Genomic DNA, 25,577 nt, shown 5'->3' with positions numbered 1-25,577 from the left:
AGAATTAGACTGAATGAATCCGACACGTTGTCACCGATATCCAGTCTAGAGTAATGAATTATTATTCTGATGTTAATATGGCTGCACTCCTAATATGTACAGAATAATCCAACCACCTAAAATACACTTTTCATTTAACCAAGGTGTATTGATATGATCCACCGACCGAGGCTACAAAGGATGAGACAGAGCACTTTTTTTTTTTTTCTTAGAGCTTCTGTTCTTGACAGCAAAGGTCTGCTGGGGTTAGCAATGCAACGGCCAGACGGTCAACCGGTCAGGCAACGCGGCGTTGCTCAGAAGTGTGATTGACGGGCTGCTGGGGCAGTCTAGGTAGAGGAGCAGACAGAGATCCCCGGACTAGCCCCCAGGCTGAACAGAGGTGACTGGCTGGAGGGGCTTCTCCCCCAGCACAGGCTGTTTTAGCCGACTCAGATACTCCTGATACATCTTAATGTAAGCAGCAAACTCACCATCGCCACACTGAACCATCTACAGGCAGCGTGCACTTGTGATTTGCAATGTGTGACTACTTTGGTTGACGAAAGTATCAGATTCAGGATTTGTGTGGCGGAGAGGGGAAATGAGGAAAGAAAATATGGCAGGCAGTAAACTAATGCCTGAAATCCTTTTGAGAAATGATAATATGTGGTGTTTCTCAAATGACTATCAAAGTTACGGCTTCAGGCTGAAATATTTTCGAGGGAATGTTTTGATTCTTGTCGGGTAATTTGCATGAAGTACAGCTAAGAGCTCCAGTGTTGCCTCCAACATAAGCAAAGTCTCACCGCCTCTAGCATTCAGTCTGCCGCAAATATTTTAAATCAAAACAAGAGTAGGTTTTTCAGTGTTACAGCAGAAAAAAAAAAGGGAAACTCTCGATGGTCATAAAAATATGTCCGTTTTACACTCACTGCTTATTTTCTATTCTAATGAAGCCATCGTCCATTTCTTTATTGTTTTTGTCTTTGTAATGCAGCATGGATTAGCAGGTAGGGTCCCTTTATTGAAGGAAACATTTTAAACAATATGTATGATCAAATTATACACGTTTAGAAATATAAAATAGAAATTAAATATATTTATCTAATTACCTTAAAATGCTAGCAATTTGCTATTCCAGAGCTTTTCTTTAAAAAAGAAATTAGAATATTTTTTCTACCTTCCTCTTAGCAAGTTAAACTTTCATTTTAATTATGTCTTAATGTATTAATTTAGGGACTAATATTTGAGCTGGAAAGGCTTTCTTCAATAAATTCTCAGTCTGGTTCCATGGAACAGAAAAAAAAATGCTCTGCATCCGTATCGCATTTCCTTTTCATTTTTTGATATTATTTAATTGACCCTTCAAATGCAGGTTTTAACATCTCAGGTTTTTGTGGGAGGCTTTTAGCATGTCATATTGAAATTTGAACATTATTTGGTGCATTGTACGGAGTTCCTTTTACTGTTTCCTTTTTGTGCAAGAAAGCACGGCAAAATTTTAAATCATTATTCACGCCTTGAAACGATCAATTTATTACTATTTGAAGTTCATGAAAGACATACAAGTGGAAAACAAAACATCAAATTTTGAAGGGGTTTCAAGACAAAGGAGTGAAAAAATGAATGAATAAATAAAAATGTTATATTTATGGCAGCATATGTAAAAAAATTAATAAATAAATCGCATTTAGAATTGACGGCACAGAAAATGCTAATTGTTAAGGCAAATACAGATGTAAACTTAGCATTAACATATAAACATAAAAACAAACAAAACACACAAAAAAGGTCAATCAACCTTGGCGTGGGAGGGTTAAATGTTGATTGGTTCCCAGCTTTCTGCGACCCGACTGGTGACTCTGAGAAGTGGCTGTCCACCTCTGCACAGCTGCCCTCCTGCTAATGAGACGCCGAGCCTGACGCTCATCACGCAGCCTGAAAGTCCCCTGACAGGAGGATTAGATCTGCCATGTACTCCATTAGTGGCCAAGCCTTCTGAGCAACTCTTCACTCCCTTCATCCAGAGAAAAACACTAAATCTTACCAAGTACTTTTGCTCTAGTTTCAAGTATTCCACATGGAATAAGGCAAAAGTTGCTTTTCAGCAAGATGTGCTAGCTTGTCTTAGTATTAACACCTTAATATTGACGTAAGAAGCACAAGTTCCACTGGCAGATTGTTTCACTTTTAACAAGATATTTTTCTCACGTTGGAAGTGAAATAATCTGCCAGTGGTAACGGTACCGTTTCATTTTACTAGAGCAAAAGGTGAGTCATGACTTTATCGATATTTTTTTTGTTAAAAAACGTTTAAAAAACGCAGATCATTTCCCTCCTTTTCACAGTTGCGCAATATCACGGGTTGAGACGTCAAGCCAAACACTTCAACTTCAGGTTCAACAGATTCCATGGCGCTGTGCCTTTCAGTCTACGACGTAAAAACCAGTCTTATTCCACTCCAAAAATATTTCCACTGATCTCCGTTTTTACACAAATTGGCGATGAAGGGAAGTAACATTTGGTTTACATGAAGAATAAAGTCACACTGGGAGGGGAAAAAAAAAAAAAAAAGCAACAAACAGCTGAGTATCACATAAGCCAGATTCCTGTATCGCTCTATTGTACATAACACTCTGCATTAAGGGTACAAACTTGGCAGCTGCCGGCTGCAGCTCATTGGCCTAAAGGGGAAATTTGGCACAGGGTGAGGAACCCCTTCTAATGCAGGAGAATACACTTCTCTGCCAGCCCGTCATTTGTAATTCAATACAAACAAATCACAGTGGCATACTTTGAGTGAACAAGCATCGGAAAACATGTCACGCCAAAGCGATCAAAGTCTGGGAGCTCATTACTCTTGGTGAGCAGTGACAAGAAGAAGAAGAAGAAAAAATAAATAAATAGGTCCCTTCGCACGCTCCTCATTTAGATAATAAATTGCTAGGAAGTTTGCTATGAACTCCCTGACCGAGTCGTGGAGGAAGTTCTCCGCCAGAGCCGACTCTGTGACCGCATTGTTGGCCACTGTGGGTTTCTTGTTTGTAAGCATGAAGACGGTGACCCTAATGGGCTTTATTGAGGGGGGTGTAGGGGGAGAGGAAAAAGTCAACAGGATGGTCAGGACCCCTGGACGACTCCGAGACAGATACAATAGAGCCTTTTGACAGGCGAGCCCAGAGCCAAGCAGACTATGAACTCCGCTTCGACAGTTCCCATTTGTGTCCAACGCATTCCTATCAACCGGGCATCAGTCATTCAGCCAATAAAAAGGCACAAAGTGTTCGAGGAACAGAACGCCCGGGGAAAATAACGACACGGACTCCAGCTGTCCGACTGTGAAAAGGGGAGGCGGGGGCGGCTTCACATTCTCCAGAAAGAGACCTCACGCATAAACAATTAATGAAGGGCCACAAAACAGCAGGGCTAAAACGTGCTCCCCTAATATATATAAGATTTAAATCTGCAGCCTGTAGCTTTTACAAAAAAGCTTTTTTTAGAACGGTCACTGTGAAAACAGAGTAATATGAGACAAATCAAGCTCCTCCACAACCTCCCTGAGCTGCTATTGAGGTCTGTAGATAAGGACCGCCCCCGGCTAGAAACAACCAATCAGATTTAGGAGGAGGGTCTCATAGCTGTCAATCAACCTCCTGTATGCTGCCCAATGTGCTAATGGTGGAAAAACAACTTCCTGTTACAGGAAAACTCTTTATCCACCTTTATCAGTGGCTATGCTAACTAGTCTTAGCATTGGTGACATGCTATGTCGTAGTGAACCAGCTGTAGCGTAGCACAGAGCATGTACGAGGAGACATGTACAAGAGTGATTGACAGCACTAAGACCCTCCTTCTGGCTCTGCTTGGTTGTTTCTGACTGATGTATCTGGAGTATTTCTGCAGTACTGGGAGCACTGGGAAAAGGAAAAGGAGCTTGACTTGTTTCCACAGGTACTTGAACACTCACAACATAATTTTATGCAAGCATACCATAATTTGATGCTTGCTCCGGAGCATAGAGGGCTGCTGTTTCGCTCTGGACCCAGTAATCTAGAACATGCCTTTTATTCCTACCAGGTGGTAGGGAGAACATGGAGGCAAGTCATCTCCACATCCACATCACACACGTGGAGCTGGCAACCAAACCAAAAAGTAGTTCTGGAAGGTTAAAGAGTTGGCGCTTGATATTTGCTTTTTGTATTTACTCAGGTTATCTTTAGCTGATATTATGTGAAACCTTGTAAAAAACTGAAGGCCATTTGTTCAGACGGTGAGTCCATTTGTTAAAATCACAAGAAATAAAACCGAGTTGAATAAAATATAAATCAGACTGAAGAAATTACTTTATGTCGGCTCTTTTATCTTATCCCATTTTGTCTCTCTCTGGTTTCCCTCTCACAACACAAAGGAGACATTCTCCTTAACAACCTGAAGCATCACCAGTAAAAAATATAACTGGCTTTTTTTCTTTTTTTTTTTTTTTTATAGAACCAGTTAACCATAAAAACCATAAAGCTCCCAAAGACCAACCTGCTGCTACCTTCCAGTCTAATAATATAAGGTTATCAAAATTAGATTCCAACAGTGCTGAATTTGCTCATTTGCTTATATAAAGAAAAGCTGAATTTATCCTCGTCAGCCCCTGCTTTCCCTCTCAGCAGCCGCGTTAATGCTGAGGGATGGCTTGGTCACATTGGGTTGGAGTCGTTCTGCAGATGGACCTATACTTCAGGCCCGTCACCCTGGCACTCGTTTCGATTTAAACAGTGGTTTTAGATTGCCACCATTCATTAAAGCACCGAGCCAGGGAAGCGGGGAGGGTAATTACATGGACCTTTGCCTCTGGTTTCCCCGTTGAGCTCGGCTCACACAAAAGGCTTGTGCCGCTTCCCCTCGATACAGTCAATTCAGTAATGTGTAAAAGGAGCCTGGAAATGTCAGCAGGGGAGATAATATTTCAACTTTGTGGCAGTTTTTCTGACCTAAAAATATACTTTGCTGAGCTTTTGTAAAAAAGATTAAAAATTGTCTTCCAATTGAAACAGTCCCTCAGACCCAACACTGTTTCTCGTTTTGCGTTGGGGTTTGCCTCAGAGTCGGGGTGAGCGATATGGACTTAGAGTTTCATCACAAACCCAGCTCTTGAAAACATTCCCATTTGTAATGCACTTCTTTAGGACACCAGACACACACAGTAGTATGATTTGTATCACCAAGCTGCACGCAGCAACCAGACTTGATTATATTTTCAAATTCAGTTATATTTATTGATACTTTCATTGAACAAAGTGAAGACAGTGGTAAAGACAACAATCCTCGCTGACAGTTTCAGATGTGTTTTAAAATTAATTGCTTTAAACAATTAGTTGGAATTTATTGAAACAATTTTGCAAACGACACAATAAATGCTCCACCTTGTACCGGAGACGTCCCATATAAACAGCACAGGCAGGATTGTTCAGTCTAATAAGCTTCAGTAGACTATTTAGACGGGGACAATGTACAGCTAAAACAAATGTCACTATTTGATCCACTGTACCAGTTTACAGCATAATCTAATTTGCTGTGAATGCTAGCCCCTGTATCAACTTGCACATCTTACGTACGTACAAGGATTGGATTAATCCATCATTTTCAAGATTAAAACATTGAAGAAACACAAGGGCGAAGTGGTTTTATTCACGCAAAACTCTTCTGATGTACATCCTCCAACCACACACTATCCTTCGACTACTTGCTTATCCGGCTGCTTCCTCAGCAGTCGGTCATGTAGCTCCCACTGCCCCATAAGAAGGTTATCCTAATCTTTGAAAAGCCCATGAAGCTAAGAATAAACTTTTCCTTTAAAGGATTGTGTGACACTAGTGGCCTTTGACAGTAATCTGTCAAGAAAAAGAGCAGAGGAAAACACACAGCAAATGTTTCCCGGGCAGGAATTGAACCCTGTTTCACAGACTAACCAGCACCGACACTCCAACACCAACCCACATGCTGCTCCACCAGGTCACGACCCCTGGAACAGGAAACGTGGCACTGAACTAATAGACAGCCTTCCTCAAACATGTCCACTAAAGTTCAGGAGCATAATCATCTGAAACCTTTTACATCTTTGGACCAACACTGACCAATCGATCGCTGTCCTTAGTTTGCCAATAAAATGTGACTTCAGAAGCCGGTATCTACTGTCCAACTTCAGGCAACCAGAAGTTTGCATCATCTTTCTGGCGTTTTCCAATAGCAGGTAATTAAACTTTTGAAAATATTCAAACATATTCCTTTTACCGTTTGGCTGCGTTACATCCATTGCAAGTCAATCAGCATTTCAGAACAACAACTAGAATAATGTCACCTTCATCTAAGAAACAAGTAGATTCTTTATTGCTATGTGGATAAGTAAAAACACTTGCTTTGCCTCTGGAACAAATCCAGATTAATATTCACATGCCTGCTGCTTCACTATGTCTTATAGATTACATATCTTTTACTTCCAGGGTTTTACTGAAACTCTTAACTGAATCATTAATCAGAAGGTTGGTGGTTTGAATTGATTGCAAACGGTGTAAGCAAAAAGAAAGAACTGCTCGACTGTATGTGTGAGCAAATAGGGAAAATAAGAACTTTTTTCCAAATACCTCAGGGGTGATCAAGTGAACAAACGTTTTCTGTAGCGCTACATCTTCCCTGGCACTGCATTATCACCACTTTTCATTTCTAACCTGCTTTCCTTGTTGCTACATTCTGCTTTTTGATCTCTCTGCTTCACAGCTTTAACTCTCGGTGGTTTTCCTCCTCTATCCAAGATTCCTCTGTTCTCTCATGAATTTCTGGGCAATTGCTATAATTGGGCACTGATCAAACTGGCAGCCTGCTTTTCTAAAAGGAGGAGCCTGGAACATTAAGGGCTGGCGATGCTCGACCAAGTCCATGTGCATCCTCCCCGGTACCCCATAAATTACAGGGTGCATGAACGACGGCGAGCTATCTTTGGCGTCGCGCATTACTGTAATTTCACGACTAATCCCAAAAGGCATCATCGGGAGCCACGTTAAGACATGCTTTTCTAGCCAAGGGTGGCTGAATGGCAGGGATAATATTAGCCCATCAGGAACTCAATAGATTGACTGATGCTTTACAGCGGAAAACTGGAGCAAAGGAAACGGGTTGCTTAGATGTGTGATAATCCACTGTAGGGAGCCTGAGGTCATCAAGACTTTGAAAGGAGCTCGACGGAGAGGGAGGGAAGAACAGAAGAAATATCAGATCTAGGAGAAATTAAAGGATAATTCTATAAATCTAGAATCTAGAGATAAAATGGAGGTGAAAAAGGGAGACTGACAATGAATACAATAGGATTAGGGCACTACATGATTTTAAAAGATACACAGAGTAATTCTTCTTCCATTAGACTAACGGTGGTTACATAAGAGTGCAGGTATTCAGGATGATGCAACAAACAACATGATAATCTGATGGCTTTAATAAGGACAGAAATCAATAAGACTACAGAATATAAATAAGCCTTTTGGCCCACAAGTGTGTTTATTGATTACACATCTCTTGGGAAGAGGCATTACGGTTAGGAAGATTTGAGTCCAAATTAACTAAGCCTAAAAAAATATATAAGGGTTCTTGACCTCATCTGTAATGTAGTTTTTCCAGTAAAATAATAATATTTAAAAAACAAACATAAGGACAGGCTCATGTTACTAAAATCCTGCTATGGAGGCAACAAAGGCCATGGAAACAGTTTCCCAGAATTCAACACGGGTGGAAGGCAACACACTGGACTGATTGCTAGTTCATCACAGAGCCAATCAGCTCAAACCTAAAGGAAATTTATTTCAATATTTAACCTAACATATGCTTTGGGACCATAAACATAAACACTTCTCATAGAAAACTTGCACACATTTTCATGTCCTAATTCCAATTTGAACAAGCACTGCAAGTAAACCCAAACTATCTAACCATTGGCCGCTAATGAGGCTAAAGTTAGCTTCAGAGGGGTTTTCTGGCTGGGCTTTAAATCTTACTTTTAATAGTCTGATGAACCTAGCCTGCCTTTGATCATCCCCAGTTCAAAATATGAAACACACATAACTGTAGTTAAACCTGAACTACATTATTCTACACTGAGATTTCCAAAACATTTCAACCAGCTAACACAAGAGGGAATATTTCCAATGTTCACGTCCTTAGATTGAGACAAACATGAAAAATAAGTGTAGTAATAATTAATACTGAACCAAAATTATTTCACTGTGATTGGATGCTATTTCAAGCAGTTTATGGTTGCAAACATTTAACTCTTTGTGAAAAAATAAATATTTCCCAAGTATCTAAACCTTCCCCAAAGCTATTGAATCTTTAGAAAAACCAAAACAGAAAAAAATCCTAAGATTTCTTTAAAAGAAAACAAAAGGGGTGGGGGGTGGAGATTCATTGACAGTGAAGTACCCAATTGACAAACTTACTTTCCTTCTCTCTCTTTTTTTTTTAAGTAATGAATTTCTTAACACTGAACGTCAATTTTCAGATGTTTGAATACCAGAATAGTAAAACTCCTCAGATTCCAAACCACAGTGTCAATCTTATTTAATGAGGATTGGTGTGAAGAGAGACAAATGTTGCCGCCAGAACATTACACTCGTATTTATTCATGTAAAACATTATTTACTCCCACAAGGAGCTTTTTCTGGTGACTACAAAGTATTTGCATGGAGGTTTAATGTAATAATACATCTTCATATATCAACAAAGCAATTTTATTAGCACATACTGGTGCATTATTTTTAACGCATGGGAAAGTGTGACTTTAATCATGACAGCATTTTATCTCCATATACTCATAATGACAGAAAGGTTCACGGGCATCAGAGAGCTGATGGCGTTCAGAAGGGAAATGGAGATAATCTGTGATTTTTCTCTCTTTCTTGCTGGTTAAAACATTGAGATTTTACTTATTAACCAATTTGTAACTTTGAAAGTTACAAATGCAGGATTAAAGATGAGTTTGTGTGCCTGTGCTTTGGCTGGCTTGTTTTCCTAAAGCCACAGTGTAAAAAAAGAAAAACATTTGCAGAAATCCATATTAAGCTGTGATAAAAACACAATCCTTGATATAATGTAAACACCTGCAATTCCTCCCGCCCTCCCTTTCTCTACTAGCACGTTTATTGTTAATCTAGTCTAGACCTTGGACTAATGCAGAATTCCTTAATTAGGTAAAAATTCACACATCAGTCAATAAGTATAGAATTATTATAATCCTGATTCGATTGTTTCTCACCAAGTCTCATTAGACCCTCGTTTCACTGTTGGAGAGAAAAACGTGAAAGCATGTTTATACTTCATTTATTTCATCTTCAGGTCTGTTTAAATTGGAGGATTGCAGTTGGAAAATACTCAAAACAGAGTTATACTAATGTTCATATTTATTTATATCACTGAGTGAACCATATCAATTAATTAGACACTGATTTATGATTTTAAGATCTTTTTCCCCTGTTAGTTATAATAATTTTTTTTTTTATCATAGCCAACAAAAGTATGACATTTATGGTTAGTTTATTACTTCAGACTATGGATGCACTGATCCATTTTTTCCCACATCTGATACTAATATCGATACCTGAGGTTTGATATCGGCTGATACCGATCCGATACAGAAAAAAAAAGACTAAACTTTTTTCTTTCTTTTTTTTAGTACAACAGACATGAATGCACTGAATTACAAATTAGTCTGAAAACTCTACAGCAGCACACTTAAACACACCAATAGCTTCAACAAGCTTGGTCGAACATGGAAAAACAAATTTAATTTGTTCAGTCAGTGCAGTTAGCAGAAAAACAGCCAATGTGAAATAAATCAACAGAAACTGACAAAAACAACAGGCTGACTAATTTGGTCAAACGTAAAAACAAACTGCAACAAAACCTTTTTTTTTAAATGGTTGAGAAAGAGCAATTAGGGATTCCAAATATATTGCAAAATAAATAAATTATGATGTTGGTCAAAGCATTGAGTTGGACTGAATAGATCCGACCTCACAGATCAGACACATCGTTACCAATAGTCGATCCAGAATCCTTTTCAACATCAGGACAGATACAGATGTTCATATTGGATCCGAGCTTCTCCACTTCATGTGTGCTTAATAGGTACATAAACGGATTTTATTTGTAAAAGGAGCCTTTAATCTCAAACAGCCGTCCTCCCAACATTTTCCAATATGGTGCTTGAACAAATCACTACACTTTCCAACACCGGTGTATAAAAATTGGGTATGAAAAGTTTTTTTTTTTTTTTTTTTTTTATTTATAAAACTTTTCTAAGTAGCGATCATGACTTTCAGCCAATGCAGTGGAAACAGAGTGACTTGTTATTTCTGAAATGCGGTGAAGTCACAGCTCTTCCACGCACTCATGTCTGAACACGATACTGAAGTATTTCAGAATCAGAGGAGACGGCCAAACACTCCTGTGTTTTTAATGAGAAACAGATGTCAATCGATGAATTAAACGGCGAGAATTAATGAAAATGAATTCATAAAGTCGAGATCAGTCATTAAAATCTGGTCACATTCCCGTCAATGAATAAGTAATTATTTCACTCATCAATTAATCACAAGTGAAAATAAATGTACAAAAACAGATAAAGTGAATATGTAATTTTCATAGAATATTTATTTCGTTTGCAAAAAGCATATAGAAGGTTTGGTTTAGGAGTTTATTAGTTATTTCATGGCCACAAACAGCAGAGCTTCTCATCTGGCAGCTGAAGTTTAGGAGCTGATTTTTCCTGAGTTAGGAAGAGAAATAAATTTACTATGTTCTCTCAAAATAACCCGTAGCTGCGTTTCAAATGTAAGTTTGCTTAATGTAAACACTGCGAATTCAGAAAATCCCGTGGGTTTTTGATGAAATGTTTTGCTGCTAGGATGAGGTGGTTTTATTAGCCACATCAACATTTGTTTATTTCATAAAACTCCAATGGAAACATTTTGTTTTGCGTCTCACGAGTCACATGGTCGACAACCAGATGCGACTACTGGCAGAAACCACAAAGAAGACGACAGGAAGTGGTAGTGGTGATGGCGCTGCGTGACTTAATGATCATCACGTGAACAAACTTATTCACATGTGATTTTAAAACCATTTCTTATTTAAAGGGAACACCACAATTGAAAAATTTTGTTTTTTCCTGACATTAACGGAATATTGATAAAGTTTTGCACACATTTTGTAATGGAAACACAGCTATTGTTAAGGTAAATTCACCGTATAACCTGAAATTGTAGATAAGCAATTATCACTTTATTGATATCCAAGGGGAAATTTCTTATTCTTTGACAAGCTACTCCATGAAACAATAATACAAATCTAACCTACGTTAGAGTGGTGTAAAGATGTTCAGTTTAAATTAATTCAAATATCAAGAGAACTAAATTTCTTTTCATACACAAAATTGATCTGTAACATCATCATCTGCTATCAGCTGCACAGTCTGGATGGAGATTCCTCTACGTCAGTCCTCAAGGCACACTGCCCTGCATGTTTCAGGTATTTCCTCGCTTCAGTCCAGCTTATTTCAATTGATGACTGATTAACAGGCGATTGTTGAACTGCAATCAGTTGAATCAGGCACATTAAAGCCGGGAAACCTCTGAAACATGTAGGACAGTGAGCCTTGAGGACCAGGGTTGAGAAACACTGCTCTACGTCACATGTGAGATAATGATGATGACATCATGATGGGATGCCAGTACAAGAATCACAAAGCTCCTTCATGGTCATATAATTCATATCCTGATGTGAACAGTAGGGTTTGTAGCCGTTATTGATTTGTGTTTTGAAGCTTTGCTGCGTCTAGCTGAAGCCGTGTCGGGTTTTTACATATTGTTTAGATTTATCATGCCTAATCGTCGCTCGTGTTTCTTCATCCTACATTTCCATGCGGCTCCTCTTCCTCCCGATCCCTCTCTGCGCTTGCCTTGGCAAATGTTGGTGTTGTGGTGGCGGCGACACCACAACACCGACTGAGCCTGTCCTGGCTCAGCCTTCATCCCCCTCAGTGGATACAGCTGCTCTCCACAGCCCAACAGCTGTTGTTTCCGTATTGTCATAATCCCTCCATCTCTCTTTTCATTATTCTCTCTCTCTCCTGTTCCATCGTTCCTGTCGACTCTCTGCTTTTTCTGAAATCCGGTTTTCACTTTCACCCTTCCTTTCAAATCCTTTGGCCTCGCAATAAACGGCACACTCTGCATCCGACTTTACACTCGGCAGAAAAACAAACAATGGAGCTGCACGTCATTAACAAATGAAGCTATTAACCACAGATGGGAGGAGGGGGAGGAGAGGGCTGAGATTGTTTTGTTAATGGCAGTTAAAGATGGTTTAGGGAGCTGCTGCGAAGTTGAATGCAACATTAAACACAGTGGAGTACAGCAAGGGTCTGAAATGGGTACATCTAGTCTGAGAGCTTCTCTAATTACATGATTGAGATACATCATTTTTCTCCATGTGCATTAATATAAATAATGCTTCCAGCGAGGCATGCTTTAATAAGTTTATCTTGCATCCCACACTGCAAAATCTCTACATCTTACCAAGTATCTTTGGTTTAGTTTCTAGTCCAAATATCTTAGTTCACTTGAAATAAGACAAAAGTAACTTACAGGAACATTTTCAAGATCTAGGAGTTTGTTTTAAATTAATTCTGTCATTAACTAGTACTAGATCCACGAGCAGATTATTTCCCTTATGACGAGACTTATATTTTCACGATGTGGAATAGGAGCCCACATAGACAGAAAAAAAGAGCAATTCCAGCTAAAAAAAAAACCTCAATTTTTGCAAATTTTTGCAGAAAATTTCTTAAGAAAACATGGAAATTTCTGAGGCTAAGAAACATCAAATTTGCAAAATAAACTTAAAAAAACCCCCTCATACTTTGATTATTTTCAGAAAAGAAACAATTGAGTTTTTGACTTAGAAATTTTCTAAGTTTTAAAAGTTGAGGGTGTTCGACTTGACATTTGCATGACCTTTTTTCTGAGATTAATCTAATTATTTTTTTTTTTTTTAGAAAAATTGCAACCTTGCCACCTGAGTAGTCGTCTGTTTTTTTTTAGTGGAACACAATCTCTTTATGTACAGTGACCTTATAACACCCTCTTATTTTTCCATGTTTTAAGTGAAAATCCCACAGTGGAAGAATTTTTTTTCATTAAGGAATTATTCACTAAAAACAAGCAGCTATATTTTTCTGAAAGGTTACTTGGAAGTTAATTTTGTCTTAAGATATCTGATCTAGAAACTGGACCGAAATACTCGGTTAGATTCTGAGATTTTGCAGTGTTGTCGTACGAATCCTCGTCTAAATGAGCTACAGCGATAAAGCAAGCTCTTTGCTTCTTTCGCTCGTTTTCCCAGCATGTTTCCATTTTGCTGACTCTCTTAAAGGTCGCTGCCGTTTACTGCAACATTTTTCCACCTTGTCATTAGATACAGTTATTTCGCAGCGCTGTGTTTACTCCGTTGGAAATGAGGGTCGTTATAATGCCAGCCGTCGGAGCCACGGGGACAGAATATGGAAATTGTACAAAACTGAATAGAAATGGCTTATCAACATAAACAGTCGAGAGAGAAAGCGCAAACGGAACGAGCCGTGGCTGGACTGATAAATGATTCCGATAAAACACACGCAGAAAATGTCCTGGGCTACTGCTTCAAACACAAACTGGATTTATGGCAGAAGTTGGAGAGTTTCAACCACAAGGTCAAAGGTCAGAAGGAAGACTGTAACAGGTTAAGAAATCAGACACACATGGCCGTCCCAATGAGTTCACTCCAAGAGCAGACTGCAAGACGCTAAAAGAAGTCTCCAACAACGCCTCCTACTTTAACCCAATTATTTTCTCCTTAGATTTCAAACATAAGTTGATGACTTCAATGACTCGGATGATGTGGAAACTTTCTACACTTCATTTTAATTTGTGGCGTCAATGCCAGTGTTGTCACCGATTGGTTGTGGATCTTGCGTGTTTATCAAAAACGGACGATAAGATATCACTTTAAGCCGATTCCCAGGACACAACAGACCCCTGCTTAGAGACCACAACCTTCTACAAATAGCTAAAATGCACAAATACCTGAGAGCCATCGAAAAACTTTTACAGCTGCCTATTGAGAGTCCAAAACAAATATGCACCAGCACATGGAGTGGAAACCATCTTACCACAGAAGCTCTTCTTTATTTCCACCAAAGAAAAATGCATGGTGCTTCTAGATTAGCTTTGTAAATGCCAGCCAATAGCTTAGTGCACAGGTGTCAAACTCCAGTCCTCAAACTCCAGTTTTTAGATGTGCCCCAGGTACTAAACACTGGAATGAAATGGCTTAATTACCTCCTCCTTGTGTAGATCAGTTATTCAGAGCCATAATGACCTAATTATTCTATTCAGGTGGTGCAACAGAGGCACATCTAAACGTTGCAGGACAACGACCCTTTAGGACTGGAGTTTGACACCCTGGCTTAGTGTGTCAAGTAGCACTGTGGCTAATTGTTTTTAGCTTCCCAGGCAGCATTTTATTTTGAATATTTTATATATGCTCTATTAAAAACATAGATGGGTTTTCTGTGAAAAATTTGGAAGCCATGTTCCACAAATAAAATAACTAATAGGCAACTCCATAAATACTGAACCACAAACAGATGGAGATCCCCCAGACCCTCACTGGGTCATTAGTTTAGTATTTCTTTGGTGCCAAATTAGACAAACTAAAAGTCTTTCTTTTTAACCCAAAACAGTCTTGCTTGGGTTATTCTTTTCAGACCTAATCTATCTCAGCAAGTTCCGACCACAGAGTGCTGAATGAGACTCTTGAGCTAGCTAATGTCTATGTTAGCAAAATAACCCACTTCACTTCAAACCCTGTTTCAAAAGTATGCAGATCCAACTGCTAGCTTGTTGCAAGTACCTTTAAACAACTCAACTGAAGAAATGGATATGTGAAAAACAAAGACGATTGTTCACAATGATGCACTGAATTTTACGTCTATACCAAACTCAGAACAGTGCGTCAAAGAGCAAAGGTTTGTCGAGTTTACAGACCAACTGCGAGTTGGGTTTCCCTTTCACCAAACTCTTCATTCAAGAAAGATGAAAAGACAGCAGATCTCCCCGTATTCAACTCATCGATCGCTGATCAAAAACAAAACATTTAATCTTTGGCCACCTCTATCATTATCCCTGCTGTTCTCACACATATCCAACAAACTAAACAGATTTACACTGATCAGGAATCAGAAGCTCCTCTTCATTGATTAGAGATTGATCGAGGATTTGATCAATACCGGCTGCTGATGGCAAACACTTAACCTGCATTGATTAGAGTTAGATGTCTGGCTGATGTAAAAGTACGCCAATTAGCGAGCAGCAACAGCAGCGGCGGTGGAAACAGATCAAGGACCACATGGCTGACGATGGATGAGAAGCAACAGGAGATGAAAATAATTCTGGAGGGGAAAAAAAATGTTATGAAAATGATGCCGACATGTAAACATCAATTATCCGATCTTTAGCCTTTAGCTTTAGGGGATAACGAATGATATGATGAACATGTCTGGCTTAAATTCTGAAAAAAGATCCAAGGCCATGTTGTATTTTAGTGCATTTCAGGAGAAATATTACTGTAGCATAACAGCCGTATACAGCGAAGGGTAATGTGGTTGAGGAGGTCAGGAATAAAACTGCTCTAGGCATCAAAAGCAGACAACTAACATGAAGCACTGAGGTTGGCAGAAATGGTTATTAGGTTTTGGCTCCAATAGTTTTTTTCTACTGAGTGCCAGAAAAACGTTGGGCGGCTTTCTCACTTAATACATAATATCATTTTAAAACAACTATTTTTTAAACCCAGGTTATCTTAGCATGATTGGATTATATTTGATGTTCTGAAATGTTTGTGCGACTAACAAAAAAAAAAAAAAAAAAGTCAAAAACATTAGAAACCTGCACACTTTTCTCCAAAATAAGAGATGGGAAGAACATTGAATCAGGTCAGAGTTACAGGAAAACAGTTTAGCCGTCATAGATGGCCATGCTAACTAGCCTTAACGTACACCGGCATGATTGACAGCGCTAAGATCTGCCTCCTGGCTCTGATTGGTTGTTCCTAGTTAGCTCTGGGAGAAGGCGGAGCAGCTCAATTTTTTTCCACAGATTACCTGTCTCATGCCGTACCATCATTACAAAGTGACGGATTCAACAAATAAGGAAAAAGTTATTTATTTATTTTTATAAAAGTAACATTCTGCAGCTTTAACAATGAAAAACTGATGGAGATTTAGTTCAAAGCAGAATCTTTGTCATGACTTCTTATCACATCTGGTATAAAGTTAAAACATTCTGTATTTAGGCTCCATAGGTTTAGTCACAGGTTTGGGACCAGAAATGTTTACCTTCCCCTCCAGTCAAACAGAGACTCCCAAACTAATAAGTAAACCCATTAGATGTGACGCTCTCGCTTTAATCAAACAGAGCATTAAGAAGGATCATTGAGTTTGATGCCTTTCATCCAGTGTGCCTCAGTACTTAGCCTGCTGGTTGTTATGGGACCACTGGGGATTACCAGATGTAAAATAATCTAAGTATAGACCTGCTCTCTTGCTTTTGACTGGATTGCATTTACCCCACATCCCTCATCTACTTCCTAACGTTCAAATATGTTTGATATGTCAGATCTGGGCCAACTTAAAGTTGCCTACAGTAGAAAAAAAATGGTTCAAGCCTCTCAGATTTCACTGCACCACACAATCTATACCAAACTCAGAACAGTGCGTCAAAGAGTAAAAGTTTGTCGAGTTTACAGACCAAGTACGAGTCTGAATAGATTGTAATGTAAGCTGAATAAATTACATGAAGATGCAGACAGATAGTTTCAATGTGCACTGCCAACACGTCACAGTGACAAAAAGTTAATGCATTGGTTGTTTCTCTGACACAAGAAAATTAGTTGTATTGTTGAGCTTGTAAGTAGGAATTGCACCGACCTCACTTTTTATTGTCAGCACAAAATGCAGCCGCTGCAGCAGCTTCTGTCCAATGAGTACAAAGAAGGAAGTCTAAACTACTGCACAGAACGGTTGTGTATTCGTTTTGCTTTTCTGTGCCGTTGTAAAATTTGAGGTGAGTGTGTTTGCTTTATCCAGATGCCAGCTAGCATGACCCAAAGCTTTTAGGCTTCCGTTTGAAAACGTCCCATCAATGAAGATTCCAACTGTTCGCTTTTTGAAGGACAAGTCTATCTGGATTGGTAGAGTATCTAAAATTCTTCAATTTCAAATGGGTTATGTGGTATTAGACACATAATTTACCCCTATTCCAATAGAACAATTACATTCAGGTGTAACTTGCCTCAATGCTGGTTTGATTCAAATGTAATAGACAAAAAATTAAAGTCTGTTTGTTGTCTGGGAACCTTCCTGATGCCCTCGGTTACAGCAAACTCTTGAAAGAGGTTGTAGTCTGCCAGATACCCTAACGATGGTCCCTGTCACACACCATCAGTAAGTTCTTACTACTTATCTCAACCTCCAGAGTAACACATGCCCGTGTACTTTCCGTCCACCCTCTCCGGCTGCCTTCATCTCCGTCTCTCCTGTGGTTGGGACCCTGGGTTCTGGTGCTGCTTTAATGCCCTGTCACACTTCATTTAGCCACGGAGCAGAAAGAGAAATGGAGTGTGATGTGGGTTCAGACTTTCATACATTCTGCATAGCTGCCCACAATCATACATGTACATGAAACTGTGGGCTTGTCCATGACCACAGGCAAATTTAGACTAAGCCTTTTTTCTTCCGCCTGTTACCAAGCGATACAAATGATCACCTCTGAGGAAATCCAGAATTCACTGACCGCCCTTGGTTTTCTCGGTCTTTTCTTGCTAACTACCTTGTCAATATCCAGCCCTTTTTTTTATTCTTCATTCCTGGCCAAGGCCACTTTGCAAGAAAATAGGGGAGAGTGAAGCTCCAAACAGGAGAAACAACAAGACTGCTTCACGCATTGACCAACACTATGCAGTCTGACACTTGTGTAAAACATGCAGTCCTTCAAGTGTGAAAGGAAACAGCAACTTTCATCAACTACTGAAAGGACTTTTCAAACAATGTGCTCTTTGTTCATGGAGCAGAAGTTTTATTGAAGTATGGTGACCCAGAAGTGTCAGCAAAATGCAAAAAGTCAAAATACTACAAAAGCCACAACGTAAAAGAAAAAGGCGTAACGCATACAGCAACAAGCCCCAAAGCAACAGCAGAAAGCCACAACTCAACAACAAAAAGACCCAACGCAACAATAAAAAGACTACATAACGGCATAAGACCACAACACAACACCAACAGACACCAATATGAAAGACAACACAACAAAAAGACCCAACGCAATGTCAGAAAGTCACACAGAAACAACAAAAGTCACAACAAAACTTATGCTAAAACAAAGTTAGCACAGGTTAGCATAAATGCAGTTTCAGCATGCATTCCATTTTAACGTAACTTTCGTCGTGGCATTTGTTGATGCGTTGTGGCTTTCTGCTGTTGGGTTCTGAATATTGTATGTCACTGATTCTTCTGGCTTGTATTTTCTTGCTACATCCAGAAAACAGAACCCATAGTAAAAGGAATATTTGGAAGCAATATTGTTGTGATAACGTTGGTGAACTGAAACTCTATACCAAAGGTCTAGATTAACCTGCTTGAAATAGGCCTTCATACCTATTAGCGGACTCCACCAGAGACAGCATACCAAGATCAAAGATTATACCCAGATCAAGGTCAAATGGGTTCGACTCGCTTCAAGCAAAAGGGTCTCAGATGATTCGGTAGTTGTACTTTTACTCGTCAGCTACTATTAAGCAGAACAATAATCCATTACTTCTGCACTGCGTTGTACAGCGCATCGAGTCTTTCCTGTGCTGTGAGGCTCCAAGGTAGCAAGTCAGACAATAGGCAGTGGAATCCAGCACACACAAACACACAAGCCGAGTCGGCCCAACACCAATTCTCCACACGTCATGTTGCTCTCACAGGCTGCTGCACACAAACTGCATGGTGCTGTGACATTACGACAACTTTAAACCTTGCACAAGCCGCGAGGTGAACAACAGATGCTCCCGCTCTTTGACTGGTATGGGAAATGTCAGCTCCGCAGATGGCAGAGGGCTTTTTATTTATTCTTTATTTATTTCGCCGGGTCCGGTTGCGACCCGTCCCTGTGGCGCGGAGCAAAACATCTCATCCATAAACATGGCGGCTGAGCAGCGGATGTTGGGTTCAAGCTTGGCAGACTGCAGAATAGATGCCAACCCGGCGTAGAGCCGTTTTTATTATTCAACCCGGCACTGCTGTTTGGTTGGGGGAGTTTTTTTGTTTTTGTTTTGCAACACAGACGTGCTACAACATGGAAAAAAAAAAAAAAAAAGGAAAATTAATCAGTTTGATACAAATAAAAAAAAAAATCAGTTTGCAGCAGTTTGAGGAAATTTTTGCCTGCATGAAAAGGCTTTTATTTGCTCTCTTAATGAGGAAGCCTGCTACTTCTCCGGCTGTCTGTTCTGTGAGACACACCGGGAGTACAAATATTCAAGGACAGGTCTGAGAGGACACACTTCCTCTGCAGATTTTGGATTTTTTTTTTTTTTTGATGGAGATGCTGTTGGATCCACTCATGCACATGAATACCAAAGGAAAAAAAAAAAAAGTGACGAGGCAAAGCTTCCCCTGGCTGAACAAAACGGGCGACAGGCGTAATTACAGATACCAACACCTTAGAAGTTTGCATCCTTCATCACCCGTTCGACACTTACGGTACCCATAACATTTATACCTGCGGAATGAAAATAACACTCCGTCTCGGAGCGCAGTGAATGACGACTCTCACCCATCACCCTCATTTAAGATATTATATGCTATATGCCACGTCTGCTATTCAACATCTAATTTGGCATCACGCTAAAATGCTCTTAGGGTACATAAACGGTTTGAGAGCCACTACTTGCTGATGCTAATGGAAGGAAAGCAATGAATAAAGAGTATGATGAGGTAAAAGGACAGGAAGGCTGAGGTGAGATAAAACCCGAAATGTGTTCAGAGTAATGGCAACATTAACTTTGAATGCGTTATGTCTTCAGCCGGCGAGCTCATGGTCCTTTCTGCTGCTGAACTTTGGTGTCATAGTGGACAAGCTCGGCCGTCGTTCAGCATGCACACAAAGTACTTTGAAAAAGTAATGTACCTAGAGTTTGGACGGCCAAGATGCTAATTTAGAAGTGCTACATTAAAAAAGTTCAGCTCTGGTTTACTAAATCAGGAACGTAATCGCTAGCCGCGTTAAAGTGACGTGCGGTCAGGGGAGGTTGGCAGAGCCTCACCTGCCATCATGGGAAAATAATATTTAAAGATAAAATCATTTATATCGCTATTTTCACCCTGTAGTTTGTACTATAAAGTACCTATTTTTCATTTAGCTAAAATTCTGATTATTTTTTCTTCAAAAATCGTTAAATCTTTTGCAATTTCCCATTCAAATGCTTGGAAGCGAAGCAGGTGAGGCAGCATTGAGCTGAGCCTCACCTGGGATTGATCAACCTCTGGCTGCCACTCTATGAGAGAACGCTCCTCCTGTCTGTACGACGTCTGTCTGTAAAATGGTTAAAAAACACTTGATGTATAAACTGATTTTCCATAATTTAGTGTATGTATATAATGTACAGTGCTTTTGGTCACCAACTGTAAGTGTAACGGGTTTCAGGTGCTGAGGAGCGATCAGAAATGGCAGAGAACAGATTTGAGGTCAGGCAGAGACTCACTGTTCTGTTTCCATTAAATAAGAAACCCAGTTAAAATCACATAGTTTGTTCGTGCACTAAGACACTAAAAAAAAAAAAAAAAAAACATGCCATGCCATCATGCTCCTACCACTTCCTGTTGTCTTTTCCACCAGTAGTGACATCTGATTGTTGGTCATGTGACTCAAGAAAGTGCAGTTTTGTGAAATACGCAAATTCTATACTTCTATATAGAGTACAAATCACATCCGTTTAGCCAGTAGGCGGTGAAAATATCACCATCAAACTAAGAAAGAAACTGATGATGATATTGCTTTAAATCGGTTGCTTACCTTTTGGGGCGTAAACTGAAATGCGGCTTTGCGAGGAGAACTCCATATGTAGCCCGCTGCTATGAAAGCTGCGGCTCAGATTGCACAACCAGATGATCTGAGCAGAGCCGATGTGCAGACTGCACACTGAAACGGACCGGACATTTAATCCATACCGGTCTTTTCAAAACATTGACGGCAGATGAGCTCACTCCAGTTAGCCATTTTCCTGTCCAAAAGTATCGATCAGTGCTTCTACTGGGAAGTGACTCTCTTGCTAATTATTTATGCATTTATATCAAATAACGGGTCGGTCAGTCTGATTCTATACAGTGAGTACCATGTATAGACAGTAAGATATCACATTTCAACAGTATTAAACTTAGTAAATACTTTCATTTTAGCTAACTTTACTCACTGATGTTCAAGGCTCTACAGTGTTGATTTTCCCCAACTAAAGCTTCCATCGGTAATCCATAAAATACAGCCATCAGTTTATCATTTGTATTTAAAAATATCTTAATTCAATTGACTTTTCCTGCATGGACCGATTTGTGTTTTCAATAAAAGGTGATGATGAGGATATCTTACTCGACATACAGCCAGCCCTCAGTAAACTAATGCAATAAACTGAAACTAACGTTGGCGTTCTTACTGTCTGTTTTTATATGACTTGTTGATCGTTTGGTGAACCTTTCAGTGCAGTTCCAGTTTATTTAATTCATTTATTTTTTTTAAGTTGTTCATCCTGTCTCATTAACCTGCCACTTGTCTTTGAATGTTGTAAGTTTTAATGACTGGCGTTTCAGCTGCTTTCACTGACCGGCACACCGATCAGGAGCCAGAGCAGCAGAGAGGTCACCATCAATGTGGTTCTGAAAAAAAATAAATAAATAAAAATCCATGACCCTTTTCATCAATAAAACAGCATGCATGGCGTACAACACAGTTTTGAAAGACACTCGCATAAACAAATGCACCAGCAGCATTGCTGTGGTGGCTAATTCACAAGCAGTAGAGCAACAGCAGTTATTGGGAGTCGAGATTCATTAGGGGCTCCGGAAGCAATAATTTTTTTAAAAAGCCTCAATCGGGACCCCGAGTCCATCGCTGGGTTCGGATTGGTACATTCCGCTTTCCTCATCCAGGAGAGGAGAACACACTTCACAAGGCTCCAGACTACACACTTTAGGTCGAACAATAAGGCAACTTTCAGATGGTGTGTGACAAAAATGTTTGGTGCGTCATTGTGCTCATGAACTGACAGTCCATTAACTCATTCATGCTCAACATTGACTAACCCAGAGAGGCTTGATGAGGCTTTGTAGTATCTCAAAACTACACACTAGAAATTACCAGAAAAATGTGAAATTATAAAAATGTCAGAACACAAGCTTAGAGTCAAACATCCAGTTACCTACTTTCTTCAAACCTAAGAAACGGCCCATTAGACTTCCAGTTTTCTTTTTTGTGGTTTGCGCCAGCGACAACATCCGGTTGTTTGTCATGTGACTCGTGTGATGCCAAAAAAATATATATATATATATATACATGATTTGGCACTAGAATGAGGAGGTTTTTCTTTGTTTAGCTGTATCAAAATTTCTTTAGGAAAAAGGAGTTTTTTTCTTTTTTGCAAAATTGCAGTGTTTCTGTTAAGTGAATTTATTTTTGACATGTCAGAACTGAGCAGTTATGTGGTCGATGTAAACGCAGCTTGAGAAGTGGTTTCAAAAAGTGCTGGAGACGTGTAAAAACAAGCATCTGGACCGGAAAGAAAATGATAAGGTTTCACTAAAAAAAAAAAACGGGCTCCAAGTAAACGCTTGGAGTTTTACATGGGAATTATTTATGGAGTGATTGAAGAATAGTTGACCAATCAAAATCTGCCAGCTCAGTGGATCAGGGATCCAGGAAACGTTTTTCAGATTACATCTGGCTTCCCTTCCTCTACCTACTGAGATGCCGCTTCTTCACTATTCTCTAACAAACCCCAAATGGCTCACAAAAAAGCTGTATATTTTGTAATTAGATTAAATACATTCAGCAATTAGGTGACTTCTGAAGGCTGGTCGTTGCACTTTAATTTTATTTAACGGTATCAAAGAGAAACAAACAGAAAAGTAAAGAAAGAAGGGGCATTGAAGGTGGTGTTGAAGGTTAATAACAGTGGGTTTATGATTTAAAGTGTATCTGATGACATGCTGACAAACGTGTAAGATATAAAACGGGTTTCATTTAAAATCCATATCTTCCATCTCAGCGGCCAAATTGTTTTTTAACTCCACGGCGTAAAAGCCACGCGGCTTGAGGTGAAATTGGATTGACATAGAAAGAAATCACGGGATAAAACGGGTGGAGCAGCCAGAGGACCAAATGAGAAGCGACTGCGAAACTCAGAGACTCAAAGAAAGACACGGCAACGAGACGGGACGGGACGGGACGGGCGGCCAAATTCAGCTTGAAGTAAAACCCCTCTGTCGGCGATGCAGCAATTCGAATCTGTCACTTTTACTTCACGGTGGCAAAAAAAAAATAAAAAATCTGTGACAGGCGACGCATAAAATGGCAGCTGAGTTACAACGCCATGTGTTCCGGTTTCAGGCCCCCGCGATTAGCCTGTTGACAAAGACTAGCTGGGTCACAAAGCATCGGCGGCAACACGTTGCCTGGGTCTAGATGAGGCCTTCACAGTGCTGCCTCAGGCACGGAAATCTCCACTAGTGCAGCACATGGGTCTATTAGCACCAATGAGTCTGCTGGTGTTGATGATGAGAGAGAAAAATCTGATACATGGAGGAGAGTCACATCAGCCTGAGAGCCACCCAGCAGGTAGAGGTGGTGGTTTAATGGTACGACCAGGGCTTAGCGTTTCAACAGGCCCGACACTGTAGCTGTGTGTCGGGCTAAAGTGTCGACACAGCTTTTTCATAAAAGTTTTTTAATGCACATTTTTAATTATTGTATTAAAATGCATTAATGTGTTTTAAAAAGAAATGTTAGAAAAACATTTTTGGTCTGTTTTTTTTGGTGGAAATTTATAAAACTTGAACAGACGTGCTACGTGTCGGTGTTCACAAAGCTACAGGGCAAAATGAGGATTCTCTTACTTGGCGTCCACAGCCACGCTGCCATTAAAATGAAACCTGGAGATGTAGCTGCTGTTGATTCAGTGATGTTCGCCACAGGAAAAATAACACAGAAATTCAACACCAAAAAAGCACTCCAACGTTCCCTACACAAAGAATAGAACATTCAGTTCGCTACAGATTTATGTTTTCAGGCTTGATGTTAACAAGTGATTGAACAACAATCGTTAATTAGCAAACACCTGCTCTACTGATGATCTATCAGAGTTGGTCACCTTTTTTTTTTTTAACTGGACCAAAAAAAATTCTGCAGAACATCTACATGTCAAAGTCAAGCTAGCATAACAGACCTGCTTCCCTCTCCCTCATTATGTTAAGTTAAAACTTTGTCCTGACCTTGTTATCTAGTTGACATGGTGTTGACAATTACTAGCAAAACACTGCATACGTTTTGATTTTATATACGACGTGTACATTTAAGATTTAGAGTGTTATGTTTACAACTTAACAATAAACAAAGATAATCATCATTGGTGAGCAACTTTTTTTTTCCCTCTACAATAAAGCAAGAGTGAAACTGTGTGCATGTGACATAAAGTTGAAACGTGTTTATAAAGTAAAGCTCATAAGGCTTTGTGTTTCTCATTTAGACTCACTAATATAATTTAGAATTTAAAAAATTGAAATTTTAAAGTTGTTAAAAAAAATTCAACATAAAAAACAATTGTACAATGTTGACCGAATTCAGAAATTAGCTATGAAAATGTAAAAGTAGAGGTTCAATCAATTTAACATCTGATGTAAAACCTTTTTATAAAATTCTCTCAACTCATATTTAGTTTATATAACTGCTAAAGATAGGTAAGTGTACTAAAGTTGTAAAAAGTCTAGTCACATTTGCTGGAGATCTATCAAGATTGTGTCTTACAGGCAATGTGGAACATGTATGAAATAACTTCAGATCCCTTCAACACACCCACACACACGCACGCACACACACACCTGTCTGTAATCTGAGCCTGTTATAATGTTTGCCAGTACGGTCCTTTCTCCCACATTCCTCCTGAATTATAAGCAGCGACTTGAAAAGGAAAACTGTTAGCCAAGATAACATTGACAAGTGGCTGTGTCATGATAAGAGCAACCTGTGGTCCTCTGGAGGGGAGCAGACATAATGACAGCAAATGGATTATCAGCGTATTAGTGAAATGACTTTATGACTACATTAGGATCCGTCTGTCTTTCAGAGCTTTCTTTGATCCATCATTGCCTTCTCGGGGTGTAAAAAACAGGCTCATGTTGCAAAAAAAAAAAAAAAAAAACACACAATGTAACAGAA

General features: G+C 39.5%; 1 protein-coding gene across 6 annotated transcripts in view; it reads right to left on the bottom strand.

The window, feature by feature from the left end:
- Nucleotides 1-25,577, bottom strand: part of sorcs2 (sortilin-related VPS10 domain containing receptor 2) — a 307,822-nt gene that overhangs the window by 201,976 nt on the left and 80,269 nt on the right. The gene's annotated exons all lie outside the window — the stretch shown is intronic.

This window comes from Gambusia affinis, linkage group LG18 (assembly GCF_019740435.1).
Source record: "Gambusia affinis linkage group LG18, SWU_Gaff_1.0, whole genome shotgun sequence".
NCBI classification, from domain to species: domain Eukaryota; kingdom Metazoa; phylum Chordata; class Actinopteri; order Cyprinodontiformes; family Poeciliidae; genus Gambusia; species Gambusia affinis.
Note: the sequence above shows the minus strand (reverse complement) of the source record. Positions and strands in the feature narration are given on the sequence as shown.